Here is a 25,890-nt window from a genome sequence, read left to right as displayed (position 1 = left end):
TCTTAATTTTAAATGATTCTTTCCGACATAATATCTTTCTTATTCCCTGCTTCCCTTACCAACCTCTGGGAGGTCCACTGGCTGGTTGGGATTTCCCATTTCTTCTAAATTATTCATTTATTTATTTATTTTATTTGTCGAGTTTTAAATACCGTCATTCGGAATCGCCATAATGGTTTACAAGATTTGATCGGTATAGGACAATTACATAAGCGGAACATGTATCATAACAGAGTCAATCACATATATGGTTAGTTAATGGTTAGTTAATGGTATATATCACCATAGTATGGTATATATCACCATAGACACCAACAACCTACCAGCCAAACAAAGACAAACAAAGAGACTGCTCCATCAAGCCCTTCCTCCTCCTGAATCACACCACCATCCAGACCCCAATACCTCTAGATCAAAGAGTAGGAAGCACTAGATCAAAGTTTTAATAGACCTCACCAGCGCCTAGTGTATGCTCTCAGACTTCAAGATTCCTGTCATCACAACCTCATTACAAGACATCACCTTGGTCACTACTCACCTCACCAACATCACAGGATGCACATACTCCCTATACCCACAATCCCCTATACACCCAAACTCACTGCCAACAAACCCAGGACTCTAGGCATCCGACACCAGAGATTGATCCCTATTATGATCTCCCCCATCTCTCAAATGCTAGGACTCACACTATTCACTCTTACTCTATTCAACGCCCAGTCGATCACAAAGAAACTCCACCTACTCAACAACCACCTGACTGACACCAACCCTGACATTTGCGCCATTACTGAAACATGGCTGAAACCCACAGACACAGTCTTATTAAACCAGCTCCCCAACCATCTCTACGACATACACTCCATCCCCAGAATCAAAAAAAGAGGTGGAGGGATCCTACTAGCTACAAAAAAAGGTCTTGGACTCTCACTACAACTTTCTACTACAATAAATAACACAGAACTCGCCTTTTTCAACTCGAACCATCTTCAAATTGCCCTAGTCTACTCACCACCAGGAACCTTAGACACTGATCCTTCTCCATTAATTGAATTCACAGCCAAACATTTCATCCAGGATAAACCAGCCATCTTGATGGGGGACTTTAATGTACATACCAACAACACCCGTCTATCACATAACTGTGACATCCTACTCACAGCACTCAACCACCTAGGCTTCAAGCAGATTGTCAAAGATCCCACACACAAAGCGGGACGCACACTTGACTTGATCTTTCTCAATGATGGCATAACCTCGGCCTCTAACCCCACCTCCATCCCAGTCCCATGGTCTGACCATCACATCATCGCTGCTGAACTCCGAATTATAGACCAGCCTCGTCCTATCTTCCCGGTAACCACCATACAATTCAGGAAACCATGCCCCTTAGACAATCTCAGCAACCTGCTCACCAAACAGCTCGACTGACTGGATCTCACAGACGCTCCCTCAGCCATCAACTCCTGGCTCAAGATAACAAATGAGGTCGCGGATCTATCATGTCCCTCCATCACCAAAACCTTGAAACCACCCCAAGCTAATAGACATCCATGGTACACTCCGGAACTTAAAATCCTTAAACAAGAACTTCGGAAAAAAGAAAGCAGCTGGCGCAAGTCTCCCTCCACCATCTCAACACTAAACTACAAATCACACCTCAACACTTACAGAGCAGCCATCCTCAAGGCCAAAAAAGATTTCTTTGCAAAAAAAAATACATAACTTCTCATTCGACTCCAAAGCCCTATTTTCATTTGTATCATCGCTAACAAAAACAGCTCCTCCAACCATTCCTGACGAACAAGCATCCAACAAAGCCACGGAACTAGCAATATACTTCGACAAGAAAATCACGAACCTCCTCAAGCCTATCTCTTCTCTACAGCCGACACCTATGCCATCCAGCTCCTCAACAACCACCAAGAACTTCAGTATGTCATCCTTCGAAACCCCATCATCAATGGAAATCGAAATCATCCTCAACAAGCTCAAACCCTCCTTACATACTTTGGATGCCATTCCTTCCAATCTGCTACTAGCCATTCACAACACCATTTCCAAAGCAATAGCAGACATCATAAACTGCTCCTTAACTCAAGGAAAAGTCCCAGAACAACTAAAAATAGCCATACTGAAACCCCTAATAAAAAAACCCAACCTCTCAACGGATGACCCTGCAAACTACCGTCCTATCGCCAACCTCCCCCTGATCTCAAGAGTGATGGAAAGATTTGTTAACAAACAACTGGCCGATTACCTAGAGGAGAACAACATACTCTCCCCTTTCCAATTCGGATTTAGGAAATCACAAAACACCGAGGCCCTACTCACATCATTATCCGATACTATTCTCCTAAATCTGGAAAAAAAACAACCATACCTCCTCGCCCTTCTTGAACTATCCGCCGCCTTCGACACAGTTAATCACTCCATCCTTCTAGAGCGGCTATCTGATATAGGAATCCAAGGACAAGCTCACAACTGGTTCCAATCATTCTTGGAGAATAGATCTTATAAAGTCAAGATCAATAATGAAGAATCAATACCCATCAAATCAAACCGAGGAGTCCCACAAGGATCATCTCTTTCCCCAACTCTCTTTAACATTTATCTGCTACCTCTCTGCCACCTACTCTCCAGCCTTAATCTAAAACACTATATCTTCGCTGACGACATACAGATACTTCTTCCCATCACAGAATCCCTGCAAAAAACCTGGGAACATTGGAACAACTGCTTACAATCTATCAAAAATCTGCTATCCAGCTTGAACCTCATACTCAATCACAACAAAACCGAAATCCTCATCATCTCAGATGACAACAATATTCTCACCAACTCTCAAAACGCAACACAATTTGCAAAAACATATATTAACCACTCCCCATCCGTCAGGGACTTAGGCGTATGACTCGACAATCAATTTAACCTCAAATCCTTCATCCACAATACCACTAGAGAATGTTTTTTCAAACTTCAAGTATTAAAAAATATTAAACCGCTCCTCCATTTCAGCGACTTCCGATTAGTAATTCAGTCCATAGTTCTGTCAAAGCTGGACTATTGCAACTCCCTTCTACTAGGTCTCCCAGCCATATCCACAAAACCATTACAAATGATGCAGAATGCTGCGGCAAGGTTACTCACCAACACAAACAAAAGAACACACATCACACCAATTCTACTCGGCCTACACTGGCTTCCGATAAAATCCAGGATCACCTTCAAGACACTAATGATGATCCACAAGGACATCATGGGCATCGCCCACAACACGCAACTCCGCCCCCACACATCACAAAGACCCATCAGATACAATTACAAAGGATCTCTATATGCCCCCCCAATCAAATCCCTATTAAGAAAACGAGCACTCTCCACAGCAGGGCCCACCCTCTGGAACTCACTACCTCCAGAACTCCGACTAGAAACATGCCATCAAACCTTTAAGAAAAACTTAAAAACATGGCTCTTCCGGCAAGCCTTCCCGGAACTGAAGCAACACTCAGACACTGGTCAACAGGCAATTTAGAACATCACATACCTCGTGAACTAATCTTTCCTCATACGGACTGTCACCAAAGACACCACTGTTGATGCTCTAGTACGTCAACTAGTGTCATGCTCTGATCATTTCACCCAACTTTGTACTATTAACTGATACACTCAATTAGTGCTTTATCTTGTAGACAATTATTCTTGCGACATTTATAATCCGTTTTGTCATATTATTAATATCTACCTAATAGTCACGTTCTCATGTTCTTATGTTCAGAAACTTTGTTTGACATGCTCAGAAACTTGTTTGAGTTGCTTTAACTTGTTATTGATATTTATCTAATAGCCACGTTCTTATGTTCAGAAACTGTATTTTATATTTACGTTCTCATGTTCTATGTAACGCCTTATCAGCGACTGTTTTGTTTTATGGAAACCGACCTGATTCGATATGTCTATCGAGAATGTCGGTATATAAAAATTCTAAATAAATAAATAAATAAAATATATAGAGGAGGTGGAAGCTACATTTAGGAGTACAGACATAGTTGGGTAACAGAATGGTATTGTTATAATTAGTGAGGTTTGGCTGGACCCCTGGACACTGTGGCAGCTGACCACGCCCATGGGGGAAGTCCCATGAGGGCCCACAGGTCAGGCTCAGCTCTGGACACAAGCACAGATATTTCTATATTTAGACAGTTTGAGAAGCCACCATAAGAAAGAACATAAGAACATAAGAAAATGCCATACTGGGTCAGACCAAGGGTCCATCAAGCCCAGCATCCTGTCTCCAACAGTGGCTAATCCAGGCCATAAGAACCTGGCAAGGTCCCAAAAACTAAGTCTATCCCATGTTACTGTTGCTAGTAATAGCAGTGGCTATATTCTAAGTCAACTTAATTAATAGTAGGTAATAGACTTCTCCTCCAAGAACTTATTCAATCCTTTTTTAAACACAGCTATACTAACTGAACTAACCACATCCCCTGGCAACAAATTCCAGAGTTTAATTGTGCGTTGAGTATAAAATAACTTTCTCCGATTAGTTTTAAATGTGCCACATGCAACTACATGGAGTGCCCCCCTTAGTCCTTCTATTCTCCAAAAGAGTAAATAACCGATTCACATTAACCCATTGTAGATATCTCATGATTTTAAACACCTCTATCATATCCACCCTCAGCCGTTTCTTCTCCAAGCTGAAAAGTCCTAACCTCTTTAGTCTTTCCTCATAGGGAAGCTGTTCCATCCTCTTTATCATTTTGGTTGCCCTTCTCTGTACTTTTCTGTATCACAACTATATCTTTTTTGAGATGCAGCGACCAGAACTGTACACAGTATTCAAGGTGCGGTCCTACCATGGAGCGATATGAGACATTATGGCATTTTATGTTTTATTCACCATTCCCTTTCTAATAATTCCCAACATTCTGTTTGCTTTTTTGACTGCCGCAGCACACTGAACCGACAATTTCAATGTGTTATTCCCTATGACGCCTAGATCTCTTTCTTTTCGGTGGTAGCTCCTAATATGGAACCTAACATTGTGTAACTATAGCATGGGTTATTTTTTCCTATATGCATCACCTTGCACTTATCCACATTAAATTTCATCTGCCATTTCGATGCCCAATTTTCCAGTCTCACAAAGTCTTCCTACAATTTATCACAATCTGCTTATGATTTAACTACTCTGAACAATTTTGTATCATCTGCAAATTTGATTACCTCACTCGTCGTATTTCTTTCCAGATCATTTATAAATATATTGAAAACTAAGGGTCCCAATACAGATCCCTGAGGCACTCCACTGCCAACTCCCTTCCACTGAGAAAATTGTCCATTTAATCCTACTCTCTGTTTCCTGTCTTGTATCCAGTTTGTAATCCACGAAAGGACATCGCCACCTATCCCATGACTTTTTACTTTTCCTAGAAGCCTCTCATGAGGAACTTTGTCAAACGCATTCTGAAAATCCAAATACATTACATCTTCCAGTTCACTTTTCTCTACATGTTTATTAACTCCTTCAAAAAAGTGAAGCAGATTTGTGAGGCAAGACTTGCCTTGGGTAAAGCCATGCTGACTTTGTTGCATTAAACCATGTCTTTCCATATGTTCTGTGATTTTGATATTTAGAACACTTTCCACTATTTTTCCAGGCACTGAAGTCAGGCTAAATGATCTATAGTTTCCCGGATTGCCACTGGATCTGTTTTTAAATACTGGGGTTATATCAGCCACCCTCCAGTCTTCAGGGACATTGATGATTTTAATGATAAATTACACATTTTTACTAATAAGTCTGAAATTTCATTTTTGAGTTCCTTCAGAACCCTGGGGTATATACCATCCAGTCCAGGTGGTTCTGTACTTTCAGATAACCAAGTACCTGCTAGCCATAGCCCCCATGGAAAATGTGACCCAGGAGGAGGGAGGGGGTCTTAAAGGAGGAGTTACCCGAGCTACCGTGCCATCTGCTCAGTGGCCACCTGACTCAGCCTGTCCTCTCCACCATGGTTCCTCAATAAGCTTAACTACCAGCCTTGTTAAACACCTCTTCACTGCTCACACCACACCCAAGCTCCTACCTTTGTCTCTTCATGCAGTCAACCCTTGGCTCTCTGATCTGATCACTCTATTCTTGTACCTTGCCTTGTGGCCTCCAGACCTTCTTGTTCCTTGCTCCTTGACTTGTGGCCTACTCTAGGCCTTATCTTTCCTTGTAGCCTCCATGCTCGTGCTGTTCTTATATCCTGCCTTGTGGTTTATCCAGGCCTTTATATACCTAGGGGTCTTCAGGCTTATAACGTGGTGGCCTATGGGACTCCATCCTTGCTACCTTAGGGCTTCTATGTTCTTTGTTGTCTTTTCTAGTCCGTGTCTAGTTCTATCCTAGCCTGTCTTCTCCAGGCTTGTCTCTGCCAGTATGTAGTTTCAGTTTCTGTCCAGTATACTGCCTTTCCTGTGTCTCTCCCTGCTCAGTACATTGCCCTGTCTCTGAATTCAGCCCCAGTCCTTGTTCTGTGTCCAGCTCTAGTATCCAGTCCAACCCTGCTCTAGCTTGTCTTTGTTCTCAGTGTCTAGCTTGTCTTTGTTCTCAGTGTCAGCCTTTCCTCTTCCAGCCTGTGCAAGCCTTGCCTCACTCACTATGATATACTGCCACCGCAGCAAAGGCCTACTGGCCCCCTGAACCCAGGAAATCAATCTTCAGTGGAGGGGGTTGGCTAGCTGGAAGATCGGCCCCTGTCTTGCCTTGCAGTTCTGTACTACTCCTGGAGTGGTATACCCCGAGTCTAGCCCAGCATCCCGTGACACTAGGTAATATTTAAAAGTAATGCTATTGATTAATGGCTCTCCAATACTGAACCATGCCCCCAGGACTGTCCAGAATTTCAATGGCTAAATCTAGCCACCTAGATTCTATAGTTAAACAAATAGATCATTTTCAAAATCTAACTATGGTTATTTTTGCAATTCTTGATAATCCTTTGTGATTGATCTAGATGCCTGGGATCTTTTAAGTTCAATAAAGTAGCATGAATCATGTCACATAGAATAGGATCTGATTGATTTATTCAATATGTGAATTTTTTTATCTTTCATTTATTTATTTTCCTCAATTCTTCAGTTTCTATCTGTTTAATGATTATAAACTGACATTCATAAAAGTCAAACAAATATCATAACTAATGCAGATGAATCAGATCCAGATAATGTGAGACATTCTTTCAAAATGTACTTACCAATGTAGTATATGTATTTTTAATTCTGTCAAAGAAACCAGGATATTCAAAGAAATAACTATCCCAATTTACACGAAACTTATGGATAATCTTTATATACTGTTCACAATACTCTACTGTTCCCAACTACCATGTTAACTCCATTTGATTGTATGCTAATTGCATATTTTGTATGCTAATTGCATATTTTGTAAACCGTTATGATGGTTCTACTGAATAATGGTATATAAAACTCTATAAATAAATACAATAAATAAATATCATAAAAATCTAGAATCATCATACTAAATCCTGACTATGATCTGATTTTTCCTCAGTTGTTGATTTTCAGGTTGTGATCTCAAATGGCAATATCATCATTAATGAAAATTAATGAAAATCATGTAAAAATTGTAAGGTTCTTAATTCAACCATTCTCAATCTTTCCTATTTCTGAAGAATCTTATTTAATTATTATTGTGAACCAATAAATTTGACCTGCAGAAAAATCTCCAGATTGTAGCCAAAACTTAACATCATATTTGCTGACAGTGAAATTTTGTGGGTTAGTCTCTTGCTATTGGAATCTGAGGACATAAACAAAGTAAACAAAATGCTATGAAAATTGAATCTGGGAGCTTTGGCCAGCACTAATTTTTTTTTAAAGCCACAAATGTTGAATGCAATTATTTTTTCAACAGACTATTGTTGTAAAAGAAACAATACAAGGTAAAAAATCAATCATGAAAATAAGACTAAGCATTTTGCCTAATTTAACTTATTCATGAATTTGTGTACAACAAAGATATGAGATAAACACCACATTTAAATTCCAGCACTATAAACAACCATAGTACTTTGCTGGGTAAGGAACAAATTACCTTTCCAATTCAGCCAGCATGTCATTTATATTAATGGTGAGGAATGCTAAGTTGCACTGTGTGTAAGTAAACTCTATTAAGAAAGTCACATCCCTTGGTGCAGCTAGATCCTTAGTAAATTTTACTAGCTAAGCACTGAGCTCCATGTCAGAGTAATTACACCTTTTATTCACTCTGAGCTCTCTCTTTGCTTCTTCATACTCCTTAATTTCCCACTCCAGCTAATTTAGCAGTAAAATCACAGAGGTTTAAAGAAGGTTGGCTGCAGAGGAACTGGCGCATGAATGTTCTTTTACGTTCCATGCACTGAAATCACATCATGTAAAGGAAGGAATTCATTAAGTAACAATTAGGAAGTGATGGATCATTGGCACAATATATACAGTTTGATGCTAAAATTAATCTCCCCTGCAAATGTAAAGGATTGTGCATCTTCTTATTCATTGGAACGTTTTAACCTGAATTTGTTTTATATAAAGAGCCTCACTTTTCAGTAGAATAGGGTGAAAGCTGTGACATTTCTTTTGGAAACTTTTTTTTATAAGTCCATCAAGTAAGTTATTTGTATATTTAGGACTGAATTTTCATAGCCATTTACATGCATAAAACCTGATTTGTGTATACAAATTGCTGTACTAAAACAGGCCAAGTCTTGAGTCAGGTAAATGTGCATATGTAATCCATTTTCACACATACTTTTACATAAGAACATGACCAATCCAAGTCACAGGTACCTGGCAAGTACCCAAACATTAAACAGATCCCATGCTACGGATGCCGGCAACAAGCAGTGGCTATTCCCTGTTGATTAATAGCAGTTTATGGACTTCTCCTCCAGGAACTTATATAAACCTTTTTTTAAACCCAGCTACACTAACTGCATTAACCACATCATCTGGCAATGAATTCCAGAGATTAATTTTGTGTTGCATGAAAAAGAATTTTCTCTAATTTGTTTCAAATGTGCTACTTGCTAATTTCATGGAGTGCCCCCTAGTTCTTGAATTATCTGAAAGAGTAAATAACCAATTCACATTTACCAGTTCAAATACTGTCATGGTTTTGTAGTCCTCTATCATATCCCCCCTCAGCCGTCTATTCTCCAAGCTGAACAACCATAACCTCTTTAGCCTTTCCTCATAGGGGAGCCATTCCATGCCCTTTATCATGGCTGCCTTTCTCTGTACTTTCTCCAGTGCAACTATATCATTTTTAAGATGCGGCAACCAGAATTGCACACAGTATTCAAAGTACGGTCTAACCATTGAGTGACACAGAGGCGTTATGATATCCTCTGTTTTATTTGAGGTTCTCTAACTACTAATTCCTAACATTCTGTTTGCTTTTTTGTCCACCACAGCACACTGAGTAGAGGATTTCAATGTAATATCAACTATGATACCACCCAGGATAAAGATATGGTGACTCCTAAAATGGAACCTATCATGTAACTACAGTATGAGTTATTTTTCTCTATATGCATCCACTTGACTTGTCCACATTATATTTCATCTGACATATGGACTCCCAATCTTCCAGTCTCGCAAAGTCCTCCTGTAATTTATCACAATCCACTTGTCATTTAACTACTCTGAATAATTTTCTGTGATCTGCAAATTTGATCATCTCACTTGTCATACCTCTTTCCAGATCATTTATAAATATATTAAAAAGCACCAGTCCAAGTCCAGATTCCTGAGGCACTCTACTGTTTACTTTTTTTCACTGTGAAAACTGACCATTTAATCATACTCTCTGTTTCCTGTCTTTTACTTAGATTGCAATCCACTAAAGGACATTTCCTCCTATCAAATGACTATTTCGTTTTCTTAGAAGCCTCTCATGAGGGATTTTGTCAAATTCCTTCTGAAAATCCAAATGTACCAATTCTACCGGATCACCTTTATCCACATGCTTATTCGCCCCTTCCAAAAATGTAGCAGATTTTTCAGCCAAGAGGCATTCTGGGAGGTGAAACTGGGGCACAGTTCAGACTTATGTGCATAGTTTTTTATTTTTAATTGTATGTGTGTAAGTTCACCCACACAAATTATGTCCTTGATATATTAGGTGTAACTTTGTGTGGGTGAGGTCGTGCATGTACTCAGGCAGTTCCACACAAATTTTCACAGAAAAGTAATGTAGTAAGTTTACATAGAAAATATGGGGTAAAGTCTGCATGTAAAAACTATACACATAGGGGTAAATTTTAATAAAATATGCCCACGTGTACTTTTGTTCGCGCACCAAATGCGAACAAAAGTACGCCGGATTTTAATATATAGGCGCATAGCCACTCATATCCTTTAAAATCCGGGGTCGGTGTGCGCAAGGCTGCGCAAAATCGGCAGCCTGCGCGCGCCGAGCTGCGTAGCCTGCCTCCATTCCCTCCGAGGCCGCTCCGAAATCGGAGCAGCCTCGGAGGAAACTTTCCTTCCACCCCCCCGCACCTTCCCCTCCCTTCCCCTCCCTTCCCCTACCTAACCCACCCCCACAGCCCTATCTAAACCCCCCTACCTTTGTTGGCAAAGTTACGCCTGCCCGAGGCAGGCTTAACTTGCGTGTGCTGGGCTGGCCACCGGTGCACAATTTCCCGGCCCAGGAGTGTTTTGGAGGCCTTGACCATGCCCTCAAAATGCCCCCAAACAGGAACCACACCCACGGCCCCGCCCCAGATGATGCATCGCCGCAACATGCCCCCCCGACAAGCCCAACCCCCAGGAAAGACCCGGGACTTACACGCATCAACATTCGCTCGGCGTGTGCAGGGGGAACTTGGGGCAGGTTTTCGGGGGGTACGCGCGTATCTTATGCGTGTACCCCTTTGAAAATCTGCCCCATACTACTTTCCTAAGTATATGTGGAAAAAGGAAAATTCTTTTGAAACAGGTGATCAGGACCAGCTCTAGGGTCAATAGCAACCGGGGCAAAATTTGTTGATGGTGCCCCTTCCCCCCACCTCCAGATATATTTTTCCCCTTCCCCCCTTCATTGTCTATCCCCTTCCTCCTTCCCATTCCCTCTAGTTCTCTTCCCTCTCTTCCTCACTTTAGCCACCCTCTTCCCTCCATCCCAGCATTCTCCCATCTCCCTTCTTCCATCCGTTCACTCACTTATCCCACATCACCTCACTCCCAGCATTCTTAACTCCCTCCCTCCATGAATTGTGTCCTCTTCCATCCTGCATTTACAAGCTAGATTCCCCATTTCTGCTCATTCATGGCTGGCATTCCTCTTGCCCTAGATCCAGGGCTACATTAACCATTTATGGGGCTCTGAGCAAACCTTTTGGATAGGCCCCTTTTATTTTTTTTATACATTGATCCCCATCCACTATCCTATCTCACACCACCCACTCATACTCTGAGCCAAGTTAACACTCCTTACCCAACTGTTGTGTCTACCCTTCTCAATCCCTGCTTGGCCTTCAAGTCCCTGCTGTTCCCACTTATCCCTAAATCCAAGCTCACGGCTCCAAATGAAGGGTAAAAGGCACCAACAAAATTGACAGAAATCCCTAGGTAGGGAGCAGTCAGAGGAAATTCCTGATGTCATTACCATATGCTATCATTAGGCGAAGGAGCTGGCTATTTGAGTTTGGAGTCGGTCTTCATTGGATGCTAAGATGCTACAGACTAGAGGTATGAAATGCTTTTTAGCCACTAGGTGTTTAATATTCTGTGATTCATGGAGTCCAGGACATGATTCTTCTTCTGAATTAGTTATTGGAAATACTATCTCCATTACCTCAGAAGCAGTAATCATGAAGGCGCACAGTCCAGATTCTTGGTGCTACAGTTCTGCAACCCTTGCTGTTTATTGTGGTACAATCCATCAAATGCTAAACACTGGATGAGACCAATAATCTCAAGAACTATAAGGTAATAGAGTTTGAAGAAAATATCCAAGGAAGAATGAAACCGTTAAAGATAACTGGGTGGGTAAGACCTGTGGAAAGCATTGGATTGCCAGGGCAAGAGCAAGAGTTGGTAGGTACCATAAAGGAAGTGGATTTTGAAAGAACCTTGACAAAACCAGAGTAGAAGATTTCTAAGTAGGAAATGTGTGGTAGGTCCTTTCAGTAGCACATGCTTCTGTCAAACTGTAAAGATCAAGCCATGCACATGTTATGAACATACAGTCAGGACAATTAAACTATAAATGGGTCATTAAAACAGTTATGGTTCCATCAGTTATTTGTATAACTGTGGTTATTATAGAACTAATATATGCCAATGAGCGCTGACCCCCAAGAAATAGTATGTAGAATCACAAACAGCATACAGTCATCAAAACCCCCAAGATGTACAGTGTAGGGAATTACAAAGAGATCAAAGTAATCAAAATCTCCAAGGTGTAAGGTGTGGAAAAATGCAAAAAGCACAAAGGTGTTTAAATGCCCTAAATTCCCTAAGGAATGAAGTGTTATCCATCACAATCATCATGAAGGTGTCATAACCCCCAAAGATTACAGTGAGGTCAATCACAATAAACACAAATGCTTAGACAGGCCTTGACAGAAAGATGGAAAAACATAAAAGAGGTAGGTAGAAGGAGAATTTTTTTTTCAGTTTTCTAATTGTTTTCTAGGGCACAAAACACCCCAATATAACCAACAAAGAATCAGTGTGGAATAACTAGGCTGGGATTGTAGAGGGGTAGAATATAATGAAGAACCAGAAAAGAAGGTGAGAGGAAAAGCATGTATATTTTTCTTTTCATTTTTTTTTCTCTGAGTAATAAATACCCCAGTATAACCAACAAAGAAACAGGGTAGGAGAACTAGGCTGAGATCCAAAAAGCAAACATAAGGCATCAAAACTGCCATGCTGATCCATCATAGACATGGCAGAATGGCAGCAAGAGCCCTAAGCTGGTACATTATGAGAATGGCAAGAAGGCAAAGTAGCAGAAACACCCCTTAAGTGGTACATCTGAGGCATGACAGGTAGGCAAAGTAGTAGCAAGACTCCTATGTTGGTATATCAGGGGCATGGTTAGTAAGCTTCTGGCAGCAGGACCCCATAAAGTGATACATATGGGGCACGTAGGTAAGCAGAATAGCAGCAACATATCTATGGTGTTATATCTAGGGCATGGCAGGTAGGCAGAGTGCTAGGAAAGACTTCAAGATGCTTACAGTCATCTTGAACACTCGCATGGAAATTCTGGAAAGTCCAGCACTGACAGACTGATTTTCAAAAAGATCAGCTTTTCTATCAACTCTGGCATGAGTTTTGAGTGATGAGAGTTCAAAATGTCCCCTGCCACAAAGATGCTCTTGATGGGGTTGCGAGATAGTGTGTGACAAAATAATTAAATATGTTAAAATATTTTTTCACTGAACACACAATTAGGCTGTGAAATTTATTGCCAGAGGATGTGGTCAAGGCTTCTAGCATAATTGGGTTTAAAAAGGATTTGGACAATTTTCTAGAAGAAAAGTCCATCAATAATTATTAGCTAGGGAGACTTGGAGAAAGCCATTGCTTATCTCTCAGCATAAGCAACAAGATATGGATCTAATTTTTTAGAACTGCTGGGTACTTAATAGTGATCTTGATTGTCAGAAATAGGTTGCTGGGCTCAATAGACCCTTGATCCAACATGACACATCTTATTTTCTTATACAATGTTTTCATTAGTGCACTCACACTTAGCATGCAGAAAACCTGATAAAGCATTGGCAAAATATAGTGACCAAGTTGCTTACTGATGGAAAGCTATTTAGTATGGTCACACTGAATATGGTATGTAAACTGGCCCTGACTATTAGATCTAAGTTAAGCTTCATCCACAAAATTATGATAATCATGACCAGAGTTATAAATATCATTTGACAAGGAAATGCTCTTTTGTGAACATTTGATGATCCTCGGAGTGAGGAAACTCAGCCAAAGATGAGATTTGTGCAATAGTCTCTCAACCTAGCTTGATGTTACCCAGGTAGAGCGTCCATCAAGCTAGGTTGAGAGAACATTGCACAAATCTCATCTTTGGGTGAGTTTCCTCACTACGAGGGTCATCAAATGTTCACAAGAGAGCACTGTTCTGTTTGTACGTCTCACATTGTATGTCAAAGTGGCCCCTAACCCCCTACACTAATACCTAAACCTCACCTTGAGTTACTAGGTGGGCATCCCTTAGAGATATAAATATGTATCTAGGGTCAGGGTATTATGGCTAGTCTCTCTCTCTCTCTCTCTCTCTCTCTCTCTCTCTCTCTCTCTCTCTCTCTCTCTCTCTCTCTCTCTCTGTGGTTGTATGTAGGAAATGGCACTTATCATAAAGTATTTGCAGTAACTTAGCTCTTTGCATAAATAGTAGTGCAAATTGTGATAAACATGCCCCTTTTCCCATCACATGTGATATTTACTGCATTTTGATAAATCCAGGCCTTAATAGCACAATCTAGGTACCAAAACCCACATGACATCCAGCCTTCACAAATGGAAGAGACAGCTTCTGGGCTTTAACATGCTAGTTAAGATAGACTGATAATATACAAAAAGAAAAAAAAAAACACAAGAGGCTTAGTGTTAAAACATTATGAAACCACTGTTTCTTGGATGAGATGTGGAACAATATTTAAAGAGTTGTGAAATGTAACAGTTTTGACTGAAATGACATGTAAGAATTCCCACAAAAAGTGTTTTTTGGCTGTGTTTTCATTTGGCAAAAAAAAAAAAAATGTGGTTAAATGTGTTTATCCTCAATGACTTAGTGGTATACATTTATTGCATCATCTCCTGTACATAGCCTTCATTTTTTTAGTCCTCTGTTTGCTATTAGCTGAGCATGTACATGTTAACCTAGTCTACAGCAACTGTTAACTTTTTATTTATTTATGTAATTATTAATTATTTTTATATACCGACATTCGATCTGAGATATCACATCAGTTTACATTCAGGTACTGTAGGTATTTCTCTATTCCCAGAGGGCTTACAATCTAAGTTTGGTACCTGAGGCAATGGAGAGTAAAGTGGCTTGCCCAAGGTTACAAGGAGGGACAGAGGCCATTAGAAAGCATTCACCAAATAGCATGAGGGAATAGTATACTATGCTATTTATTTTGCACACACACTGAAGTTTTATTTGTACATAACATGCCTTCATTTACATGCATAGATATGTTAATTTTGGCATACACACTACTCTCTTTTCAGACCACTACACCATGCACAAGAGGCCCTAAATATGCATGTGTATCCATGCTGATGGACGTCCTAACCACCCTCAGCTTTACTCAACAAGTGAACAACCCAACACACAAAGGGGCAGATTTTCAAAGCCTTGCATGCCGGCATGCCTATGTTGCATAGGCTGCCGGCGCGCGCATAGCCCCAGGATGCGTGTAAGTCCCAGGGCTTTGCTTGGGGGGGGGCGTGTTGAGGGCATGTCAGGGGCGGTGCAACATTCAGGGGTGTTCCCAAGGCGGGGCCGTGAGCGTGGTGCCGGCCCGGGCGCATTCCATGGGCATGGCCGAGGCCTCTGAACCAGCCCCCGGGCCAGGGAATGGCACACTGGCAGCCCGCCAGCACGCGCAAGTTACGCCTGCCTCGGGCAGGCGTAACTTTCGTAACAAAGGTGGGGGGAATTTAGTTAGGGCTGGGGGGTGGGTTAGGTAGGGGAAGGGAGGGGAAGGTGGGTGGGCCAGAAAAAAAGATCCCTCCGAGACCGCTCCAATTTCGGAGCGGCCTCAGAGGGAGTGGAGGCAGGTTGCTCAGCTCAGCGCGCGCAGGTTGCACAATTGTGCACCCCCCTGCGCGCACCGACCCTGGATTTTATAACATGCGTGCGGCAGCGCATGTATATTATAAAATCAGGTATAGATTTCTTCACGCCGGGTTGCACAAAGAAATCTACGCCCGCGCATAACTTTAAAAATCTACCCCAAAGCTGGTCATACTCTAGACCTTATCTTCACAAATGACAACTTCTTCTCGAACACAACCGTATCTTACTCACCAGTCCCATGGTCTGACCATTTTCTACTACAATGCAAGACCCAAACCAACTCTAACAACAAGACTAAAACTAACATACAACACTCATTCAAGTACAGGCCTCCATTTACACCAGATCTACTCCAACATAGGCTCGAAAAGCAATTAATGAACCTGGATCTCTCAAATATAAACAATGCTACCTACTCATGGCACTAAATTACAACTGAAATTGCTAACACCATAAACCCAGAAAGAACAAAATCATTCAAGACCAAAAGGAAAAACATCAACCCATGGTTCAATTCACAATTAAGAGACACCAAATCCACCTTAAGATGAAAAGAAAAAGAGTGGCGTAAAAACAAATGCCCACTAATGATTGAAAGATATCGCACACACCTAGCATATTACAAAAACATGATAAACAAGACAAAGCGAGAATACTACAGCATAAAAATAAAAAACTTCTCAAATATCCCAAAATCTATATTCACCATAGTAAACAACTTAATCTCAGAAAACAACACCACCAACACTCTCCCAAGCAAAAACCTAAACCAGGAACTCGCAATCTTCTTAAAAACCAAAGTCAGCAAAATAAAGGAGAAAATAAACAAACCCCAAACCACAATACTCAGCTAAACATCAAAGATATCACACCATGGGCCACCTTCAACACAGTATCATCTACTGAAATGGAGAAACTAATTAAATCACTAAACCCAGCCTGTCATGAACTTGACATAACACCTACACGATTCCTAAAAGAAATATCTCCAACCATTTCTCCAACCATCATGGCAATCCTAAATAAATCACTAGAAGAAGGGGAACTTCCAGACAAATTAAAAATTGCCACCATAAAACCAATCATAAAAAAAAAAGAACCTTGAATCTTACTTTTTCAATTAGTGTATAATTTATTATATATTACAGGTATACGCTCACTATGTAAATTGTGCTTCACTTATTTTTCCTCTTGGTGATACAGAATATCTTACGTTTAACTAAAATAGATGATTTATTTTTCTTGGTTTTTTTTTATTTTCATATATTCTGTATTGTTTCTGAATGTAAGTTAATCTTGTGTGTTTTATAAGTTTGAAAATTCAATAAATAAATAATTTAAAAAAAGACCCTCAATCCTAACGATACCAACAATACCACCCAATCTTAAATTTATCGTTCCTTGCGAAACTAACTGAAAAGGCAGCCCTTAAACAACTCAACGATCATCTAGATTCGAACAACATCCTTTACCCCACCTAACACGAATTCCGGAAAAACCTCAGTACTGAAACCCTACTCCTCAATCTATCAAACACAATCATAAGGGATTTTGACAATGGTCAACAATACATCCTCATCCTACTAGACCTATCCGCTGCCTTCGATACTATCGATCATAAAAGCCTAATCTCCAGTTTATCAGAAATCGGTCTAACCGGCAAAACTCTATCCTGGTTCACATCCTTCCTCCAAAACAGATCATACAAGGTAAACATCAACAACCACACCTCCAATGCCATTCCACTTGAAACCGGTGTCCCTCAAGGTTCTGCTCTTTCGGTAACCCTGTTCAACATATATTTACTACCACTATGTCAACTACTTTCAAGCCTTGGGTCACATACTTCTTGTATGCCGACAACATCCAATTAATTATACCAGTGGTACAATTAAACACCACAGAAAATGCTCTGAAACTCTCGGCCACATACCTTAATAACATAAAAAACCTACTAAATCAAGTGAAACTCTGCCTTAATACTGATAAGACTGAATGTATACTACTTGAAAGAAATAACTCTCGAGACCACCAGACACATAGGGGCGGATTTTAAAAGGCGCGCGAATAGCCTACTTTTGTTTGCGCTCCAGGCGCAAACAAAAGTACGCTGGATTTTAGTAGATACGTGCGGAGCCGCGCGTATCTGCTAAAAAACTGGATCGGCGCGCGCAAGGCTATGGATTTTGTATAGCCGGCGCGCGCCGAGCCGCGCAGCCTACCCCCGTTCCCTCCAAGGCTGCTCGGAAATCGGAGCGGCCTCGGAGGGAACTTTCCTTTGCCCTCCCCTCACCTTCCCCTCCCTTCCCCTACCTAACCCACCCGCCCGGCCCTGTCTAAACCCCCCCCTTACCTTTGTCGGGGGATTTACGCCTCCCGGAGGGAGGTGTAAATCCCCGCGCCCAGCGGGCCTCCTGCGCGCCGGGCCGCGACCTGGGGGCGGGTACGGAGGGCGCGGCCACGCCCCTGGACCCGCCCCCAAAACTCTGCTGACACGCCCCCGAAACGCCGCAATGACCGGGCCCGCCCCCGACACGCCCCCGACACGCCCCCCTCGGAGAACCCCGGGACTTACGCGAGTCCCGGGGCTCTGCGCGCGCCGGGAGGCCTATGTAAAATAGGCTTCCCGGCGCGCAGGGCCCTGCTCGCGTAAATCCGCCCGGTTTTGGGCGGATTTACGCGAGCAGGGCTCTGAAAATCCGCCCCATACCATTCCTATAGACAACACCCTCATCAAACTAAAAGAAAAAGTGAAAGATCTTGGAATTTGGATTGACCCAGAGCTTAACCTCAAAAAACACATCGCAATGAAAATAAAAGATGGCTTCCACAAACTAATAATTCTCAAACACCTCAAACCACTATTAAACCAACCAGAATTCAGAACCATTCTGCAATCCCTGATATTTGCAAGCATCGATTATTGCAATTCACTCATGATAGGGCTACCCAAATCAACCACACGCCCGCTACAAATACTACAGAACGCCATTGCACGAATCCTCACCAGTAAAAAAAAAAAAACAGATCACATCTCTCCTGTTCTAAAAGAGCTACACTGGCTATCTATTGAAAAAAGAATATAATTCAAAGTTCTAACCATCTTTCACAATTCAATCCACAACAGTGAATTTGTCTGCCTTAACACCCTAATCCAAAAACACATCACTCAACGTAATACCAGATCAACAAACAAAGCACAGCTAGAGATCCCATCAGTCTGTAATGCAAAACTTACCACTGTAAGAAAAAGAACAATCTCAATAGCTGGACCACATCTCTGGAATACTCTTTCAGAAAGTCTAAGACTACAAAGCAACACAAAAATATTCAGAAAACTACTCAAAACCTGGCTATTCAAACAAGCCTACAAAGACTGGATAGGATAAACCACTCATCGTGACACTACCCTAACCAAGAAAGTAATCTCCGTGAATCAATCCTTTCCCTTATAAAAATCTCAATACACTTTATACTCATCATCATAATCAACTATTCTTAAAGTAACTGGTTGCTTCCCACCTATAAAATATATTCAATATCACGCTACACCTATCTATTCAACCCCTAAAATCAAACTGCTATAATACAAAACCATCCCTCCATCATTATCTACTGTATAGAGTAAGACTCTTCATGAAATCTGTTATTGAAATCATCCCCTCATCGGGACTAAGGCACATAGTTAAACTGTTTTTCATACAAAAAACTCTTGTTTTATCACTCTCCCACAGATCGCAATGTACGACTAGAACAGCAAGTAAATTACAGCTAGAAATACCATTGCTCCCATTAGCCAAGCTATCCACCACAAGGAACAGAGCAATATCCATTGCCGGTCCGATATTATGGAACTCTCTACCAGAACACTTGAGCTCACAAAGTAAAATTAAATCATTTAAAAAGAGCTCAAAACATGGATATTCAACCAAACATTCAAAGATGGTATTGGTTAACATCACATAACACACCTCATGCATAACCTTTTCGGATTTGCAAGGTCACGCCTAAGACTATGACACAGAATGTATTGAGCTGGAATATACATAGTTTGATCTCAGATATACCCTGTTATAAACATTGATGTTGCTTGTAATAAGTAGTTTTCTGGTTTCAGTTTTACTGTTAAATGTATGAAGTTGTTGTACCTGTAAACCGGAGTGAAGGCTGCTAGCTATACCTCGGTATAAAAAAACTCTTAAATAAATAAATAAAATAAACCGTGTTTGACCATTTATATAAACCATTGTTATACTTGCCATTCAGAGTGAAAGCATGCAATATCACACTAAGGGCCTCATTTTCCAAGCACTTTACCGCGTGCGATAAATTCGCAAATCGCGTTAACGCGATTCAGGGGGCGGAGTATATGTAAAGCGGGAACCTGTTATCGTGTGCGGCGAAACAGCCGCAGTGTTAGTGCGGCTGATAACTACAACTCCAAATTTGCGTTATGGACTGCGCTACGGGCCAGAAAAGGATTATCACCATCCACAATAGTTCTGGACAGCCTGTTTCAGGCTCCCAGGAGAGAGAGAGAGAGAGAGAGAGAGAGAGAGAGAGAGAGAGAGAGAGAGAGAGAGAGAGAGAGAGAGAGAGAGAGAGAGAGAGAGAGAGAGAGAGAGAGAGAACCTTACTATAGTACCTATGCCCTACATAGGTATTTGAATCCCTATGGGAGGGCTACCTACTAACTCGGGGTGGGGATTAGGTATGAGCGTCGGGGGTTGGGGGCCACTTTCGCATTCCACATGAGACCTACGGACAGAACAGTGGTCTCTAGTGCAGATTTGCTGGCCGTCGGAGTGAGGTTGCTCACTCCAAGAGGAGATTTGGGCAACACTCTCTACACCTAGCATGTTGTTGCCCAGGTAGAGTGTCCATCAAGCTAGGTAGAGAGAACGTTGCCCAAACCACTTCTTGGAGTGAGCGTCCTCACTCCGACGGCCAGCAAATCTGCACTAGAGACCACTGTTCTGTCCGTAGGTCTCATGTGGAATGCGAAAGTGGCCCCCAACCCCCGACGCTCATACCTAATCCCCACCCCGAGTTAGTAGGTAGCCCTCCCATAGGGATTCAAATACCTATGTAGGGCATAGGCACTATAGTAAGGTTCTCTCTCTCTCTCTCTCTCTCTCTCTCTCTCTCTCTCTCTCTCTCTCTCTCTCTCTCTCTCTCTCTCTCTCTCTGATGAAACACCCAAAGAATCATCACACACTGGGAAAACATTGTGAATTGTGCTAATGTTTCCCCACTGCATGAAAGAAGCCAGAATTTTCATCACTTATTAGAGATCCCCTGTATTTATTCCATGTTTCTTGAATTCAGATACTGTTTTTGTATGCACCACCTCACTGGAGGTTATTCCATGCATACACCAACTTCTCTGTAAAGAAATATTTCCTAATATTACTCATGAATCTATCCCATTTCACCCTTTTCTCATGACCCCTCATTCTAGAGCCTCCTTTCCATTGAAAAAGGCTCACCTCTTGTGCATGGAAAGTTTGAGATATTTGAATGTCTCTATCATATCTCCCCTATCTTGCCTTTCCTGTGGGGTATATGTGTTTAGATCTTTAAGTTTATCCCTATATGCTTTAGAACAAAGGCCACTGACCATTTTAGTAGCCACCCTCTGGACTAACTCCATCCTGTTTATATCCCTTTGAAGGTGCAGTCTCCAGAATTGTACACAGTATTCCAAGTGAGGTCTCACCAGGGACCTATAAAAGGGCAATATCACCTCCCTTTTTCTGCTGACAATTCTTCTCCCTATGCAGCCAAAGATCATTCTGACTTTTACCATCACTTTATCCACCTGTTTGGCCACCTTAAGATCATCAGATACAATTACACCCAGATCCCACTCTTCCTTTGTGCTTAGAATTACACCTCCAATACTGTACCTTTCCTTTGGGATTTTGCATTCTAAATGCATTGCTCTGCATTTTATCTTAGCTGTCAGACCTTAGACCTTGAGCCTGGCTAGATCCCTCCTCATGTTTTCCACTCCTTCCTGGCTGTCCACTCTGTTACAGATTTTGGTACCATCAGTAAAAATCCCCCCAAAAAACCTTCCTCTTATGCCACTCACAAAAATGTAGAAAAGAACCCGTCTAAGGACCAATCCTTAAGGCATATCACTAGTAACAACCTCCTCCTCAGAGAAAATGCCATTTACCACTACTTTTTATTGGCTTCCACTCAACCCATTTCTAACCAGTCACTCTAGGATCCATACCAAGGCCGTACAATATATTTATAAGTCTTCTGTGCGGTACCATGTCAAAGGCCTTCCTGAAATCCAAGTACATTATCTTCTAGTGCTCTCCCTTTATCCAACACTCTGGTCACCCAATCAAAAAAATTGATCAGATTCATCTGATAAGGTTTACTCCAGGTAAAACCATGCTGCCTTTCATCTTGCAATCCACTGGATTCCAAAAATTGCATTATCCTCTGTTTTAGCAGTAATTCCATTAGTTTCCTCACCACAGGAGGTCAGACTAACTGGCCTGTAGTTCCCAGTCTCCTCCTTACTTCCACTTTTAAGAATGGGAACCACATCTGCTCTTTTCCAGTCCTATGGAACTACTCCAGACTCTAAGGAAGCATTGAAAATGTCAGCCAGTGGAGTTGCTAGGACATTTCTAAGTTCCCTTAGTACCATCAGATGTATCCCATCTGGCCCCATCAGATTCCATTTTAATTAGCTCCTCACGAACACACTTCTGAAAATCAATTGAGGTTTACCTCATTTCCAATCTCATTTGTCTTTGTTTTATGTGGTTCTGCTCCAGGCTGTTCCAAAGTGAACACTGAACAGAAATATTTAAACAATTTTGCTTTTTTCATCAGCCTCTACACATTCCTCCCCTTTATCTTGAGTCTCACGATGCCACTTTTGCATTTCCTTCTATCACTAACACATTTAAAAAAAAGTCTTGTTCCCCATATTTGCTATCTTTTCTTCTATTTGAATTTTTGCATTCCTGAGTACATTCCCAGCTTCTCAATTTTTCTAAATATTGTCGCCTGTCTTCCTTTTTTTGCAATATTTTGTAGTGTATAAATGCTAACCTTTTCTCTCTTACATTTTCAGCTTCTTCTTTAGAAACCCAGAACTGTCTCTTTTACCTCTTCCCTTTATTTACATTCATAATAAAAAGATCAGTTGCCTTTATGATATTTCCTTTTAGTTTTGTCCACTGCCCATATACTTCTCCTAGATTTTCCCATCCAGCTAATGACTCCTTGAGGCACTCTCCATTTTGAGAGTTAGTTTTCCAGAATTCTAGAAACCTTGCCTTAGAATGAAACATCTCTTGCTGAATTACTACTGAACCACACCATCATCCACAATAGAGATGTGAATTGGAACCGGAATCGGTTCGGATTCCGGTTCCGATTCACATCGTGGTTTTTTTCGTCCGGCCCGATCGCGGTTTTGTTTATCGGCTGCGCCTGAGCCGATAAACAAAAAAACACCCGACACTTTAAAACTAATCCCTTAGCTTCCCCCATGGGGGGCCATCCAGTACTCCTACCATGTGACAGGGGCAGGCCAATGGCATGGATACTCTGTCACATGGTAAGGGCAATGGCCATCGGCGCCATTTTCATTAGTGGCAGCCGACGGCCCGGGAGCGGGAAATCGCTCCTGGGACCCCCACTGGACCACCAGGTACCTGTAAAAGGTTTTTTGGGGGGTCGGGAGGGTGGGGGAAGCTAAGGGATTAGTTTTAAAGGGTCGGGGTGGGTTTAGGGGTTATTTTTGTGTGCCGTTTTTCCCACCTTCCCCCAAAACGATAAGAGAACCCCCACGAACAATATCGTGGGGTTTTCCTATCGTTTTGGGGGAGCCCCCGATTTCTGACGATTTTGAAAATATCGTATGATATTTTCAATCGTTCGAAGCCCAATTCACATCCCTAATCCACAACAACATAAAAAATACTGTCCCTGTTGGTAAGCATCAGGTCCAGTATCATCCCCTCCCATGTGAGTTCCATTATCAGTTGCAGAGGATCCATGATCTCCCTGCTTCTAGAAAATACTGCAGTTGGGATGTCTCAATCAACATCTGGAAGATTAAAATCACCTTGCAGCATCACCTCCCCTTTCACAGCAATCCTGTGAATATCCTCTGTTAAATCTCTATCCATCTCCTCTGTCTGGGATGAAGGTCAGAATATAACACCAATATAAATAGATGTTCCATTCTCTCTTTCCAGATTAACCCACAGTGTCTCCTCCTTATCTTGTAAACCCAACACTGCTGTTGCTTTAATACTGTTCTTGACATATAATGCCTCACCTCCTCCCTTCCTTCCTACCCAGTCCTTTCTGAATATATTGTAGCCAAGTATATCTATATCCCAGTCATGGGTTTCCTTGTACCAGGTCTCTGTGACAAATACTATATCTAAATTAGCTTCTTAAATAGATAAATATCAGGGCCTGTTGAGCTGGAATGTCCTTTCCACTATAAAAATGTTGTTTCTTGTGCATTATATATGTATCTTTTAGGAATTTCAGTGTATCTATTATTTATTTCTATTTAGTCATTAACTTTTTTATCACTTGCCCATTCTTTAAAGGGTTTCTGAAGCAATGTACAATAAAACATAAATAAAACAAACAATAGAAAAAAAAGTCAAACAAATGTTCATGCTTCTTCTCTCCTCTCAGGTATACATATTAAAGTCCTTAAGTCTCATATCATAAGATTTTTATTGCACATTCTGGCATCCTTTCCAATAAAAGTACGATACATAAGCAACAAAAAGGAACAAAAGATTAAGAAATTATAACATATCTACAGCTTACCGTGGTTGTCTTTATCCGTCCACCCGGTTGTGTACAGGTCCAGCCTGATCTATTGATTAACAAATCACAGCCTTCACCTTCTAAACATGGAAGCATTTCGCACCATTGTTTTGTTTTTATAATCCGTGCTATGGAAGAGAAAAGAAAAATAAATAAAGACAAGCGAGTTGGCAGATCTGTTTATTAAACTTCCTTACATTCTCAAGCTACTGATGTGTGCTTTTGTCAACAGATAATGAGAGTGTGGGCGCAAGAAAACATCATGAAAGCTTACCAGAAGTTTCTACAATCTGTTTAATATGTTTTGGAAAAAAAAGAAATAGTGAAGAAAGATAGATACTCCTTGTTAAAACAATGTTAAATCTACTAATTAAAATGATGATAATTTATAGGCTCTTTGAGATTATCAATTTAGAAAGCTAAAAAGGAAAAAGTTGTTTTTAATGTTATATCTTTATATATATATATATATATATATATATATATATATATTTTTTTTTTTTTTTTTTTTTTTTTTATAATACACCAATACTGTTAGATATGTAAGTGGAAAAAAGAGACTAAATTATTGAATTCCAGAATAATAAAGTTAAAAACATAAACACATATCATAAAACAAATCTTATGACTTCAAAAGGAAACACTTCTAAACTAAACATGTTCCATATCAAATCATAACTAATTCAAAATCTGATGCCTAACCTCAGTTATTGAAGTTATCCGATGAAAAAACTGTATGTGCCTTGTTCATTATTCATTTTAGAGTCACCTACTGCTGCATCCATGATATATCTCCAGGCTGGAACACAGTCTTATTGTGACAGGTTCAAGTGGAATAAAATAAAATGCAAATATTGTTTACAGTGCCTGAGGAAGGAATTCAACAGGGATTTGGTGATATGACTCATGTATAGTCCCAGCCTATTCTTGTATTCCAGAGTAGGATAAGTTATGATCATTTCTTTTATGTTCTTTGGAAGACATGAAACATTAAAAATATAATTTCATGCAATTTGATAGACTTGTTAAATATATTTATTTGCTAATTTTCAGGACCAATAAAGATGAATAATAATAAAAAAAAGATATAGATCAGTGTAGTTTAACAGGCTGCAGTGTTGGAGTGCATTCAGAGAGGCAATTTGGGTGTTATTTATCAAGAGTCCCAAGTATCAATCTCCTTTACTGTGAAACAAGGGAACATCACA

The 25,890-nt window shown here is 40.8% G+C and overlaps 1 long non-coding RNA gene across 1 annotated transcript in view; it reads right to left on the bottom strand.

Annotated features, from left to right (window-relative positions):
- LOC115099396 overlaps positions 1-24,795 on the bottom strand; it is a 287,823-nt gene extending 263,028 nt beyond the window's left edge. The window contains exon 1 of the long non-coding RNA XR_003858766.1: positions 24,683-24,795. This is a non-coding gene — a long non-coding RNA (uncharacterized LOC115099396). The remainder of the gene's footprint in view (positions 1-24,682) is intronic.
- Between the last annotated feature and the right edge of the window lie 1,095 nt (positions 24,796-25,890).

Source organism: Rhinatrema bivittatum, chromosome 9 (genome assembly GCF_901001135.1).
Source record: "Rhinatrema bivittatum chromosome 9, aRhiBiv1.1, whole genome shotgun sequence".
NCBI lineage: Eukaryota > Metazoa > Chordata > Amphibia > Gymnophiona > Rhinatrematidae > Rhinatrema > Rhinatrema bivittatum.
The sequence above is the reverse complement of the archived record's forward strand: the minus strand, read 5'-3'. Positions and strand labels throughout refer to the sequence as shown.